The 12,590-nt window shown below is 45.4% G+C and overlaps 5 non-coding genes across 5 annotated transcripts; all 5 read left to right on the top strand.

Annotated features, from left to right (window-relative positions):
- Window positions 1-808: 808 nt before the first annotated feature.
- trnac-gca (transfer RNA cysteine (anticodon GCA)) lies at window positions 809-880 on the top strand. Its single transcript has one exon. It is a non-coding gene; the product is annotated as a tRNA-Cys (tRNA).
- A 3,293-nt stretch (window positions 881-4,173) lies between these two features.
- trnac-gca (transfer RNA cysteine (anticodon GCA)) lies at window positions 4,174-4,245 on the top strand. Its single transcript has one exon. It is a non-coding gene; the product is annotated as a tRNA-Cys (tRNA).
- Window positions 4,246-5,342: 1,097 nt separating this feature from the next.
- trnac-gca (transfer RNA cysteine (anticodon GCA)) lies at window positions 5,343-5,417 on the top strand. Its single transcript has one exon. It is a non-coding gene; the product is annotated as a tRNA-Cys (tRNA).
- A 6,724-nt stretch (window positions 5,418-12,141) lies between these two features.
- trnar-gcg (transfer RNA arginine (anticodon GCG)) lies at window positions 12,142-12,213 on the top strand. Its single transcript has one exon. It is a non-coding gene; the product is annotated as a tRNA-Arg (tRNA).
- A 198-nt stretch (window positions 12,214-12,411) lies between these two features.
- Window positions 12,412-12,483, top strand: trnac-gca (transfer RNA cysteine (anticodon GCA)). The gene has a single exon. It is a non-coding gene; the product is annotated as a tRNA-Cys (tRNA).
- Window positions 12,484-12,590: the final 107 nt, after the last annotated feature.

Raw genomic sequence — 12,590 nt, 5'->3', positions numbered from 1 at the left:
TAAGAAGTCACACCATTAGGCTACCTCCGAAAGCTGGCACTGTTTTACTGAAGCCTAATCAGATTAAGGTAACCTTAACTGCTTTATAGGTTATGATATTCTGGAAATCTGGAAGTCATTTGGAAATCACCAAACCTCAGAAGAATATCAAATGTAGATAGTCCGATAGAAGGAACAAGGACTGTCTTCACAGAAAAAACTCCAATGATCATTATACCACATAAACTAACAACAACTCAGTGGAAATAGTATTAACAGCAGCAAGGAAATCCATTGTAAAGATCCCTTCCATCGCTCTCTGACAAACGCACATATTCGTGGAATGAATAAAAAAATTGGGAATTTACAAAGATGGGCCACGAACAAATTCCACACAACACCACCAACAAGGACTGTCTTCACAGTAATACATTGCCCTGAACATTATGCCACCTCTACCAGCAGGACTGTTTTCATTGTAAAAAATAATTCCCACACCATTAGACCACCTAGACCAGTTGACACTCTTTTCATTGGGACCAAGCAGAGTGCGTGTTAGAGAATTTTATTGTGGATCAGAAGGCCCCCTGGACGAATCCTCGTACCCCTGCCTGACTCCGCTGATTCAGGTATCCTTAACTGGTTAACAGTTTACAACATTAAAAGTCAACTGGAAATGACCAAGCCTACAAAGGATATCATGTGTAGATAATGCCATGACAGTAGGAAACTGCGTATTGACTTTTAATCTATAAACCCTTGGTTTAAAACACGTTGAAAGGGCATCCATTTAGAACACACCTGTTGTCAGTTGAGTGCAATTACCTGTGGGGGTATAGCTCAGTGGTAGAGCATTTGACTGCAGATCAAGAGGTCCCTAGTTCAAATCTGGGTGCCCCCTGCTGGTCTTGCTTTGCGGTACCTTTAAGCGATCTGCGCTCTAGACCGTTGAGTTGTCCGTGGGCATATCCAAAAAGATGAAGCATATCGCCTCTAGACTCGATCAAGGTGTTCTTTCCACCACCATCGTAATCCAGGGTAGGCCTTTCCATCGCTCTCCGACAAACCCACTTATTCTTGGAATGGATTAAAAAATGGGGAATTCACAAAGATGGGTAAATTGTGACCATGAAGGGATGCTCATGGTCAGCAAATTTGCTCAAATATGGTTTGACTTTCAAGAGACGATTGATTTGTGTTAAGATGCCCGTTGATGGCCACGAACATATTCCAAACACCTCCACCAACTACAAGGACTGTCTCCACATTAAAAAAATTCCCTTGATCGTTATACCAGCTCTACTCGCAGGGACTCACTAAAAAAAGGATTAGCAAATACAACAATGTAATCCAGGGTAAGACCTACGTTCATCCTCCGACAGCCTCACTTATCTGTGGAATGGATTACACAACGTGTTGAATTTACAAAGATGGGTAAATTGTGGCCTTGAAGGGATGCTCTTGGATAGCAAAGATGCTCAAAAAGGCTTTGGCTTTCAATGTGCAATTGCTTTGTGTTAAGGTGCCCAGAGTCTGCTATGAACAAATTCCACACACCCTGCACCAACAAGGACTGTCTTCACAGTAACACATTGCCCTGATCATTATGCCACCTCTACCAACAGGGACTGTTTTCATTGTAAAAAATAATTCCCACACCGTTAGACCACCTAGACCAGTTGACACTCTTTTCATTGGGACCAAGCAGAGTGCGTGTTAGAGAATTTTATTGCGGATCAGAAGGCCCCCTGGACGAATCCGGGAACCCTCGCCTGACTCCGCTGATTCAGGTATCCTTAACTGGTTAACAGTTACAACATTAAAAGTCAACTGGAAATGACCAAGCCTACAAAGGATATCATGTGTAGATAATCCAATGGCAGTAGGAAACTGCATTTTTACTTTTAGTCTATGAACCAAATATTAAAATGACAGCAGAGACTCCCGGCGCATGTGGCAGGGCATCCAGGCGATCACCAACTACAGGACAACTTCACCTGCCTGTGACAGTGATGCCTCCCTTCCAGACGCGCTGAATGACTTCTACGCTCGGTTTGAGGCACAGAACAACACAACAGTGAGGAAGACCATCCCTCCTCCTAATGACCCAGTGCTCTGTCTCACCATGGCTGACGTGAGGAGAACTTTATGCAGAGTTAACCCACGGAAGTCTGCTGGACCAGACAACATTCCTGGCAGAGTTCTCAGGGAGTGTGCAGAGCAGCTAGCAGATGTCTTCACTGACATCTTCAACATCTCGCTGAGCATCTCCATCATCCCTACGTGCCTCAAGACAACGACCATCGTCCCTGTGGCAAAGAAGTCTACGGTTTCCTGCCTCAATGACTATCGTCCCGTCACACCAATCGTGATGAAATGCTTCGAGAGGCTCATCATGAGGCACATCAAGTCACAGCTACCACCCTCGCTGGACCCCTTGCAGTTTGCGTATTGTCCTAACTGCTCCACGGACGACGCCATCCCCACAACCCTCCATCTGGCCCTCACACACCTGGACTGTAAGGACTCCTACGTTCGAATGCTGTTCATAGATTCAGCATTCAACACAATCATCCCTCAGCAGCTGATTGAGAAGCTAAGTCTCCTGGGCCTGAACACCTCTCTCTGCAACTGGATCCTGGATTTCCTGACTGGGAGACCTCAGTCAGTCCGGATCAGGAATAGTATCTCCAGCACCACCACACTGAGCACTGTAGCTCCTCAGGGCTGTGTGCTCAGTCCATTGCTGTTCACTCTGCTGACTCACGACTGTGCAGCAATGCACAGCTCCAACCACATCGTCAAATTCGCTGATGAAACGACCGTGGTGGGTCTCATCAGCAAGAACGATGAGTCAGCATACAGAGAGGAGGTGCAACATCTAACAGCATGGTGCAGAGCCAACAACCTCTCCCTGAATGTCGACAAGACCAAAGAGATGGTTGTTGACTTCAGGAGAGCACAGAGTGACCATTCTCCGCTGTCCATCGACGGATCCTCGGTGGAGATCGTCAAGAGCACCAAATTCCTTGGTGTCCATCTGGCGGAGAACTTCACCTGGTCACTCAACACCAGCTCCATCACCAAGAAAGCCCAGCAGCACCTCTACTTCCTGAGGAGGCTGAGGAAAGCCCATCTCCCTTCCCCCATCCTGACTTTGTTCTACAGAGGGACCATTGAAAGCATCCTGAGCAGCTGCATCACTGCCTGGTTTGGGAACTGCACCGTCTCGGATCGCAAGACCCTTCAGCGGAGAGTGAGGACAGCTGAAAAGATCATTGGAGTCTCTCTCCCCTCTATCACGGACATTTACACCGCACGCTGCATCCGCAAAGCTAACAGCATTGTGGCTGACCCCACACACCGCTCACACACACACTCTTCACCCTCCTGCCATCTGGAAAGAGGTACCGGAGCATTCGGCCCCTCACAAACAGACTGTGTAACAGTTTCTTTCCTCAAGCCATCAGGCTCCTCAACACCCAGGACTGAACTGTTCTACACTCTCTCACACACACACACATACACACACACACACACACACACACTCTCTCACTCAGGACTGAACTGTATATCAACTCTCTGTCTCTCTCACACACAGATTCACACACACTCTCTCTTGACTGTGTGGACACGCACACACATAATTTATACTGTTCATTACTTATTGCACTACCTCTACCTGTCATCCGGTGCTATAGACATATTTATGTTTATTTCTATTTGCACTACCTCAACCGCTGCTGTGTATTTTTGCACAATATTTTTGCACAATACTTTTTTACATCATTTCACTTTATCTTATTTTATTTCACTTACATTCCATTACACATGTTCTTTTCTTTCTTTTTCGGCGCTAAGTGTCCTGTGTTCATTTGTGTTGTCTTTCTTGTATTTATTGTCTTTTGCACTGTCTTGTCTATGCTCTGTTTGCACCTAGCTGCACACTGTGCACTTTATGTGGCTAAGACAAACTTCTGTCCTAGCTCTGTGGTGTTGTTTTGTGTTGAACTTTGTTGTTGTGTGTTTATGTAGCACCAGGTCCTGGAGAAACGTTGTTTCATTTCACTATGTACTGCGTCAGCTATATGTGGTTGAAATGACAATAAAGCTTTTAGAATCTTGATTCTAAAAGCGCGTTGAAAGGGCAGCCATTTAGAACACACCTGTTGTCAGGTGAGCGTGCTTACCTGTGGGGGTATAGCTCAGTGGTAGAGCATTTGACTGCAGATCAAGAGGTCCCTGGTTCAACTCCGGGTGCCCCCTGCTGGACTTGCTTTGTGGTACCTTTAAGCACTCTAGACCGTTGAGTCGTCTGTGGGCATATCCAAAAAGATGAAGCATATCGCCTCTAGACTCAATCAAGGTGTTCTTTCCAACACCATCATAATCCAGCCTTTCCATCGCTCTCCAACTCACTTATTCTTGGAATGGATTAAAAAATGGGGAATTCTCGAAGATGGGTAAATTGTGACCATGAAGGGATGCTCATGGTCAGCAAATTTGCTCAAATACGGTTTGGCTTTCAAGAGACGATTGATTTGTGTTAAGATGCCCATTGATGGCCACGAACATATTCCAAACACCTCCATCAACTACAAGGACTGTCTCCACATTTAAAAAAATCCCTTGATCTTTATACCAGCTCTACTCGCAGGGACTCACTAAAAAAAGGATTAGCAAAGACAACAATGTAATCCAGGGTAAGACCTACCTTCCTCCTCCGACAGCCTCACTTATCTGTGGAATGGATTACACAACGTGGTGAATTTACAAAGATGGGTAAATTGTGGCCTTGAAGGGATGCTCTTGGATAGCAAAGATGCTCAAAAAGGCTTTGGCTTTCAAGGGGCAATTGATTGGTGTTAAGGTGCCCAGAGTCTGCTATGAACAAATTCCACACACCCTGCACCAACAAGGACTGTCTTCACAGTAACATATTGCCCTGATCATTATGCCACCTCTACCAACAGGGACTGTTTTCATTGTAAAAAATAATTCCCACACCGTTAGACCACCTAGACCAGTTGACACTCTTTTCATTGGGACCAAGCAGAGTGCGTGTTAGAGAATTTTATTGCGGATCAGAAGGCCCCCTGGACGAATCCGGGAACCCTTGCCTGACTCTGCTGATTCAGGTATCCTTAACTGGTTAACAGTTTACAACATTAAAAGTCAACTGGAAATGACCAAGCCTACATCATCATACATCAAGGATATCATGTGTAGATAATCCAATGTCAGTAGGAAACTGTGTTTTGACTTTTAGTCTATGAACCCAATATTAAAATGACAGGTTTAAAATGCGTTGAAAGGGCATCCATTTAGAACACACCTGTTGTCAGTTGAGTGCACTTACCTGTGGGGGTATAGCTCAGTGGTAGAGCATTTGTTTGCAGCTCAAGAGGGCCCTGGTTCAAATCTGGGTACCCTGTGCTGGACTTGCTTTGCAGTACCTTTAAGCGATCTGCGCTCTAGACCTTTGAGTCGTCTGTGGGCATATCCAAAAAGATGAAGCCTATAGACTCAATCAAGGTGTTCTTTCCAACACCATCGTAATCCAGGGTAGGCCTTTCCATCGCTCTCCGACAAACTCACTTATTCTTGGAATGGATTAAAAAATGGGGAATTCTCGAAAATGGGTAAATTGTGACCATGAAGGGATGCTCATGGTCAGCAAATTTGCTCAAATACGTGTAACCAAGTGGTTTGGGCAATAATGCGCAAGCTTAAGGAAAACCCCTGTGATATGTGTGTATATGTTAATTGAATGAGATAATAGGAAATGCACGGAAAAGGGATGCTGCCCCTTTATGACTGTTCTGTGCCTCAGTGCATGCTGGGCCCATGCGTGGCACAGAAGCGGGAAAAATGCTAAGGAAAGCATGAGCCAGAAGAAACTTTACTTCTAAAGATTTGCAAATTAAACATTAAAACTTTGGAAAAAAAGGACAGGAGGAGTGTTGCTTTGTTCAGCGCTGGTGGGGTATTGTTGGAAGGTGTTTTGTGTATCTAAGCTAATATAGCTAATCCTATGTCACACCTCCAGTCACAGATTTTAGAGTTAGGCCGAAGACATGATGAGATACTGACAACCATTGCAAATATGAGTAATGTCACTACCAGATCTTATGTGTACATCCCAAGGGAAAAGCAGATTGTGCCTTTTTGTGGTGAGCCTGGTAAAGATAATCAAACTGTAGATGAATTCATTGAAGAAGCTGAAAGTGTAATTAGAGTGAGACGGTTAACTCTTGAAGACCAAGTAGACTTCATTCTTTCTCATTTACGGGGATCAGCTTTAGATGAGGTCAAGCTATGTATGGAAGGGGAAATAAGGCGACCTCAGGAGCTATTCTCATATTTGAGGGGTGCGTTTAGGGAGAAGTGTACTACACCCCAGTTGCTACATGCCTTTTATGCATGCAGACAGTTGGAAGGAGAGGATTTTCGTGAGTATTCACATGCTTTGTCCCAGTTACTAAACTCTGCTCTTCAGCAGTCCCCAAGTGCAGTGTCTAACACTCAGCTCACTCTTAGAGATCAGTTTATTGAAGGTGTGAGAGACTCCTCTCTTAGAAGGGAGCTGCAGATGGTCTACCAATCTGCATGAGATGTGAAGGGGTTGAATATATAGCACGGCAGTGTATGACGCAACGTGGTTCAAAGGACCAGTCAATGGTAAGGCCAAATAGTGCAGCACAAGGAAACGGGGATCCCTCCACTGCAGACAGCCGAGCAATGCTGGGGAAGCCTGAGAGCTCAACAAGTGGTGTGTTGACTAGGGAAAGGTTTCTAGAACGAGCAGTAGGCAGGTGCCCCGAGGTTGATATTCATATTGGTAGTGTACCTGTTAGATGTCTACTAGACACCGGGAGTAATGTGAGCATGCTGACAGAGAACTTCTTTAGAGATCATCTCCATGGAGAAGACAAGGACATGCACTGTACGGCTAAGTGGCTTAAGATAACAGCAGCCAATAAGCTTCCTTTGCCTTACTTGGGGTATGTCGAGCTAGATGTACAAGTCATGGGATTAGTCGTACCGGAATGTGGGTTTCTGATTGTTCGTGATGGGGGTGTAACTTTACAGGATTCATCTCCCCCTAGCATCCTGGGTATGAATATTATTCAGAGGTGAAGGCAGTTGGTCATTACAGAATTTGACAATGCCCTGGGAGGGAAGTTAGATTCTGTGTGGAGGGAGGCATTTCACAGAGTACAAGAGGTGGAGCTGACTGAGACAGTGCGCACAGCTCGGGTGAGTAGAAAGCATAAAACCTATGTCCCTGCATCTTCTGTAACCACGGTTAATGCTAGAGTACATAGAAGAGCAGTTGGATGTGAGACCTGGTTGCTTTTAGAGTCGGAAGGAACCCCTTTACCTGGTGGACTGTTTCCCATCCCCACCCTGGTGTCACCACACCAACGGGTGTTTCCAGTGCAGGTAATCAATTTCTCACACAATGATGTCTGGTTGTCTCCTAAGGTTAGGCTGGGCGTTCTTGGTCTGTGTCAATCTGTTGACAGGAGCCCCTGCCATGTAAGATTTCAGCGTGTTGCTGCTTATCATGAGGAGGTAATTGTCGAACCAGGAGTGACAATAGGAACTGATAGTGAGGCGCAAATGCTTTTACAGAGGTTTCACATTGGCGGCACATCAGAACAGCAAGCAAAGCTAAGGTCACTTTTGTTAAAGTATTATGTTGAGGTGTTTGCAGCTAGCGATGAGGATCTAGGATATACAGATAAGGTGAAACATGAGATTCCCTTGACTGATGATAGACCAGTCTCTCAGCCACACAGGCGCATACCACCGAATCAATTTGAGGAGGTCAGAGGGCACATCTCTGAGCTGCTTCGGAAAGGCATTATTAAGGAGAGCTCCAGTCCGTATGCTTCACCAGTTGTGCTGGTTCGCAAAGCAGATGGTAGTCTAAGGCTGTGTGTGGACTACAGGAAACTGAACTCAAAGACCAGGCGGGACGCATTCCCATTGCCGAGGATAGATGAAAGCTTGGATGCTTTGTCTGGGGCTCAGATTTTCTCGACGATAGACCTTGCTAGTGGTTATCATCAGGTGGCAGTTAATGAGAAGGACAGGCATAAGACAGCATTCCTTACGCCATTTGGGCTATATGAATATCAACAAATGCCTTTTGGCCTGTGTAATGCCCCAGTAACATTCCAGCGCCTGATGCAAGCCACCATGAGCGATCTGATTTTCCAAATGGTTCTAGTCTACCTAGATGACCTGTTAGTGTATTTGTCATCCTTCTCAGAGCATTTGGATAGGCTAGAGACTGTTCCAGAGATTGAGAGACAATGGACTGAAGGTTAAGGTGGAAAAATGGTGTTTTCTGCAGTCGGAAGTTCGGTTTCTGGGTCATCAAGTCTCAGCACAGGGGGTGAGTGCAGATCCTGAGAAAATAAGTGCTGTGAGACAATGGCCAGTTCCTAGTACCCTTAGGGAACTCAGATCATTTTGGGGATTTTGTAGCTACTACAGGAGGTTTATTGAAGGTTTCTCTCAGGTAGCGGGGCCCCTGCATGAAGTAGTAAACACTTGTCTTAGAGAGAGCAGTCCTTCTAAAGTGCAGTGGTTGTACAGACATTCCTGGAACTCAGAGTGCCAGCTAGCATTTGGAAACCTTAAGGATAAGTTGACTAGTTCTCCAATACTGGGGTATGCAGATTTTACCTTGCCGTTCATTCTAGAAACGGACGTTAGCAACCTGGGACTGGGTGCAGTTTTGTACCAGTACCAGGGAGGTAAGGAAACTGCCATTGCTCATGCAAGCCGCAGGCTGCGAGGGGCTGAGAGAAATTATAGGAATTACAGCAGTATGAAGCTCGAGCTTCTAGCACTGAAGTGGGCAGTGACTGAGAAGTTTAGGAGTTACTTGCTAGGATCTAAGTTTACTGTGTTGACGGACAACAACCCACTCTGTCATCTCGGTATTGCTAAGTTGGGTGCAATTGAACGGCGTTGGGTAGCCCAGCTTGCTGTATTTGATTTTGATGTGCAGTACCGCCCTGGGCAATGCAACACTGCAGCTGGTGCTTTGTCACGGATGTCAGGGCCGGAAGAGCCTGAGTTGGAAGGGGACGATGTGGAATATGATGGCTGTGTGGCCATTTGTAATTCTCTCAAGACGGGGACAGCTTTAGGACCAGATCTGCTGGCAGCAGGTGTAGAGTGCTATGATATTAGGCAGCTGAGAGTGTCTGAGGTGACTGAGAATACTGAGGGTGATGTTGCATGTGGAAATACCCCTACTTTCCCGGGATATTCAAAGACAGAGCTCCGTCAGTTCCAAGAAACAGATCCTACAATTAGCATGTTTAAGAAATTCTGAAGCAGAAAGGGAAAGCCCACCCAACAGGAAAGGTTAGGCTTGTCCAAACCTGTACTTGCTCTGCTAAAACAATGGCATAAGATTAGAGAGAAACAGGGTCTTTTGTACCGTGTGGTAGATGATGTCCACTTGGGTGAATGCTGTCAATTGTTAGTGCCTGCCTGTCTGACCGAGCCAGTTCTAAGGAGTGTTCATGATCAGATGGGGCATCAGGGTATAGAAAGGACAATAGGACTGTTGAGGCAAAGGTGTTTCTGGGTAAGAATGTATGAGGATGTTGAGAGGTGGGTGAAGAGGTGTCAGAGATGCATGCTTTCTAAGATGCCACGGCCTAGGTTTCAGACATCCTGGATGCCATTCTTAGCTTCCCGTCCACTGGAGGTAGTTGCAGTAGACTTTACAGTACTAGAACCAGCTTCTGATGGCTGTGAGAATGTCCTGGTTGTGACCAATGTTTTCACTAAGTTCAGTCAGGCGTTCCCCACTCGTGATCAGAAGGCAGAGACTATGGCAAAGAGCCTTCTTCGAGAATGGTTTCTAAAGTATGGTGTGCCACTACGCTTGCACTCTGACCAGGGCCGGAATTTTGAAAGTGCCGTGATCTCTGAGCTCTGCCGGCTATATGGAGTGAAGAAAACCTGTACCACGCCACATCACCCACAAGGTAACCCCCAATGTGAAAGGTTCAACAGAACCCTTCATGGTCTCTTGCGTGCACTTCCACCAGTAAAGAAGCGCAAATGGCCAGAGCACCTAGTTGAGGTGGTCTATACATATAATGTGACACCCCACTCATCCACAGATTACTCACCATACTATCTGCTTTTTGGTGTTCAGCCACATCTCCCTGTCGATGCTTTGTTAGGGCAAGAGCCAGCTACTGATGTTGAACCTAACTGGTTGGCAGTGCATAGGGAACGACTGCAGGAAGCACATCGCCGAGCAACAGAGTATGCTGAGAGGAAGGCTTCAGAGAGGGTTGCTCAGCATGAGGAAAATGTGTACTGTCCAGGAGTAGAAGTAGGACAAATCGTGTACTTAAGGCATCGTCCACTAGGAAGGAACAAGATCCAAGATGTATGGTCATCGGTGGAATACAAGGTGGTAGAGGTCCAGGGGTCTACATATACAGTGCAGCCTTTAGGTGGAGGGCTGGTCAAGCGAGTGCATAGGTCCAACCTTCGCCTCTGCATGACTCCCACCCCAGTGCCAAAACAAAGGTGTTCAACAGCTCCTTCAATGGATAATCCTACCAGAGTTTTAGAGCCAGAGGAACAATTCCATGATCCACAGTGTGTGTTAGTGGAAAAGGTTAGATATCCTGGGGAGGGGCGGGTGCGGATGCCAATGCCTGAGGAGTTCAGTCAGTTTCTTCCTGAACCTGAAAGAGGTTTTGGTTTTGGTGTGGAGAGACCAGTGCAAAATGAGGCAGTTTCAGGGACAGATATCAATGATGCTTCTCTTGTTACCCGGAGACTGGATCCTGTATCTTCTCCCCTAGAGCCAGTGTGTGTTGATCTCCCTGCTGATGTAATTGAGTCTAGACCTGTGCCTATTCCAAGGAAGAGAGCAGGGAACAGTAGCAGGACAGATGTCCCTTCCCCAGCTCCATGAAGAACACAGAGGGAAACTGCAGGTGTCCACAGTAACCCACATAATCTGCCTAAGTCAGCTTGTAAGGCAGTGTCCTTTAGCTCAGATATTCTGTCTCAAGTTTTAGCTGGTATGGTTCTTTACACTTCTGGGAAGCTTCAGGGAATGCTAAATGAGTAGGATGTAAGTAGTTACCGAGGACGATGACTATAGGCAAGGGAGAGTGTAACCAAGTGGTTTGGACAATAGTGCGCAAGCTTAAGGAAAACCCCTGTGATATGTGTGTATATGTTAATTGAATGAGATAATAGGAAATGCACGGAAAAGGGACGCTGCCCCTTTAAGACTGTTCTGTACCTCAGTGCATGCTGAGCCCATGCGTGGCAGAGAAGCGGGAAAAATGCTAAGGAAAGCATGAGCCAGAACAAACTTTACTTCTAAAGATTTGCAAATTAAACATTAAAACTTTGGAAAAAAAGGACAGGAGGAGTGTTGCTTTGTTCAGTGCTGGTGGGGTATTGTTGGCAGGTGTTTTGTGTATCCAAGAGAGAGCGCGTAAGTTGTATTTAATATATTGCTATACCATGCGTTACATGTCATAGATTGATGATTAGCATGACTAAGTCTAATATATCAAATATTGTATGCAGAGGGGAGAAGGTTCTGGAAGAGTTCCATGTATTCTCTGCTGTTCAGATAATTGTAAGTTTGCTTTATTTTCATCCTCTGTTATTGTTAATGTAAATGTTTTATTTTCTTGGCTCAAGACATGTTTTGCATGTGTACAAAATCGATGTGATGTGCAATGTGACATGGATGTGTAAGCAGTTCCTAATTGTTGTTTTCTTTATTTAGGAGGCTGCTACTGTTGTCTGTTGAGGGTTAAGTTCTTTTGGGGGACTTTAGCCATTAGCCTTTAGGATTTAGATTTAACCTGTAGCCGTCTGTATTGTATAAGTGAGTGGATATTTGATTAACTTTGAATTGATTTTACTTGTGTATTTCGTTTATGTTTATTTGCTTTCTGCTAAGAGCTCTCAAAGGCTAACATATTTAATGCTATGTTTTCTCTGATTGTCCCTTTATCTTAAACTTAAACCAACATAGGGCCACATAGTCTATGAACCCAATATTAAAATGACAGGTTTAAAACGCGTTGAAAGGGCATCCATTTAGAACACACCTGTTGTCAGTTGCAAGTACTTACCTGTGGGGGTGTAGCTCAGTGGTAGAGCATTTGACTGCGGCTCAAGCGGTCCCTGGTTCAAATCTAGGTACCCCCTGCTGGACTTGCTTTGCGGTACCTTTAAGCGATCTAGACTGTTGAGTCGTCCGTGGGCATAAGCAAAAAGATGAAGCATATCCCCTCTAGACTATTAACTTTTACTCTATAAACCCAATATTAAAATGATAGGTTTAAAACGCATTGAAAGGGCATCCATTTAGAACACACCTGTTGTCAGTTGCAAGCACTTACCTGTGGGGGTGTAGCTCAGTGGTAGAGCATTTGACTGCAGATCAAGTGGTCCCTGGTTCAAATATGGGTGCCCCCTACTAGACTTGCTTTGCAGTACCTTTAAGCACTCTGCGCTCTAGACCGTTGAGTCGTCCATGGGCATATCCAGAAAGATGAAGCATATCGCCTCTAGACTCAATGAAT

Source organism: Hemibagrus wyckioides, linkage group LG02, assembly GCF_019097595.1.
Source record: "Hemibagrus wyckioides isolate EC202008001 linkage group LG02, SWU_Hwy_1.0, whole genome shotgun sequence".
Taxonomy (NCBI): domain Eukaryota; kingdom Metazoa; phylum Chordata; class Actinopteri; order Siluriformes; family Bagridae; genus Hemibagrus; species Hemibagrus wyckioides.
Note: the sequence above shows the minus strand (reverse complement) of the source record. Positions and strands in the feature narration are given on the sequence as shown.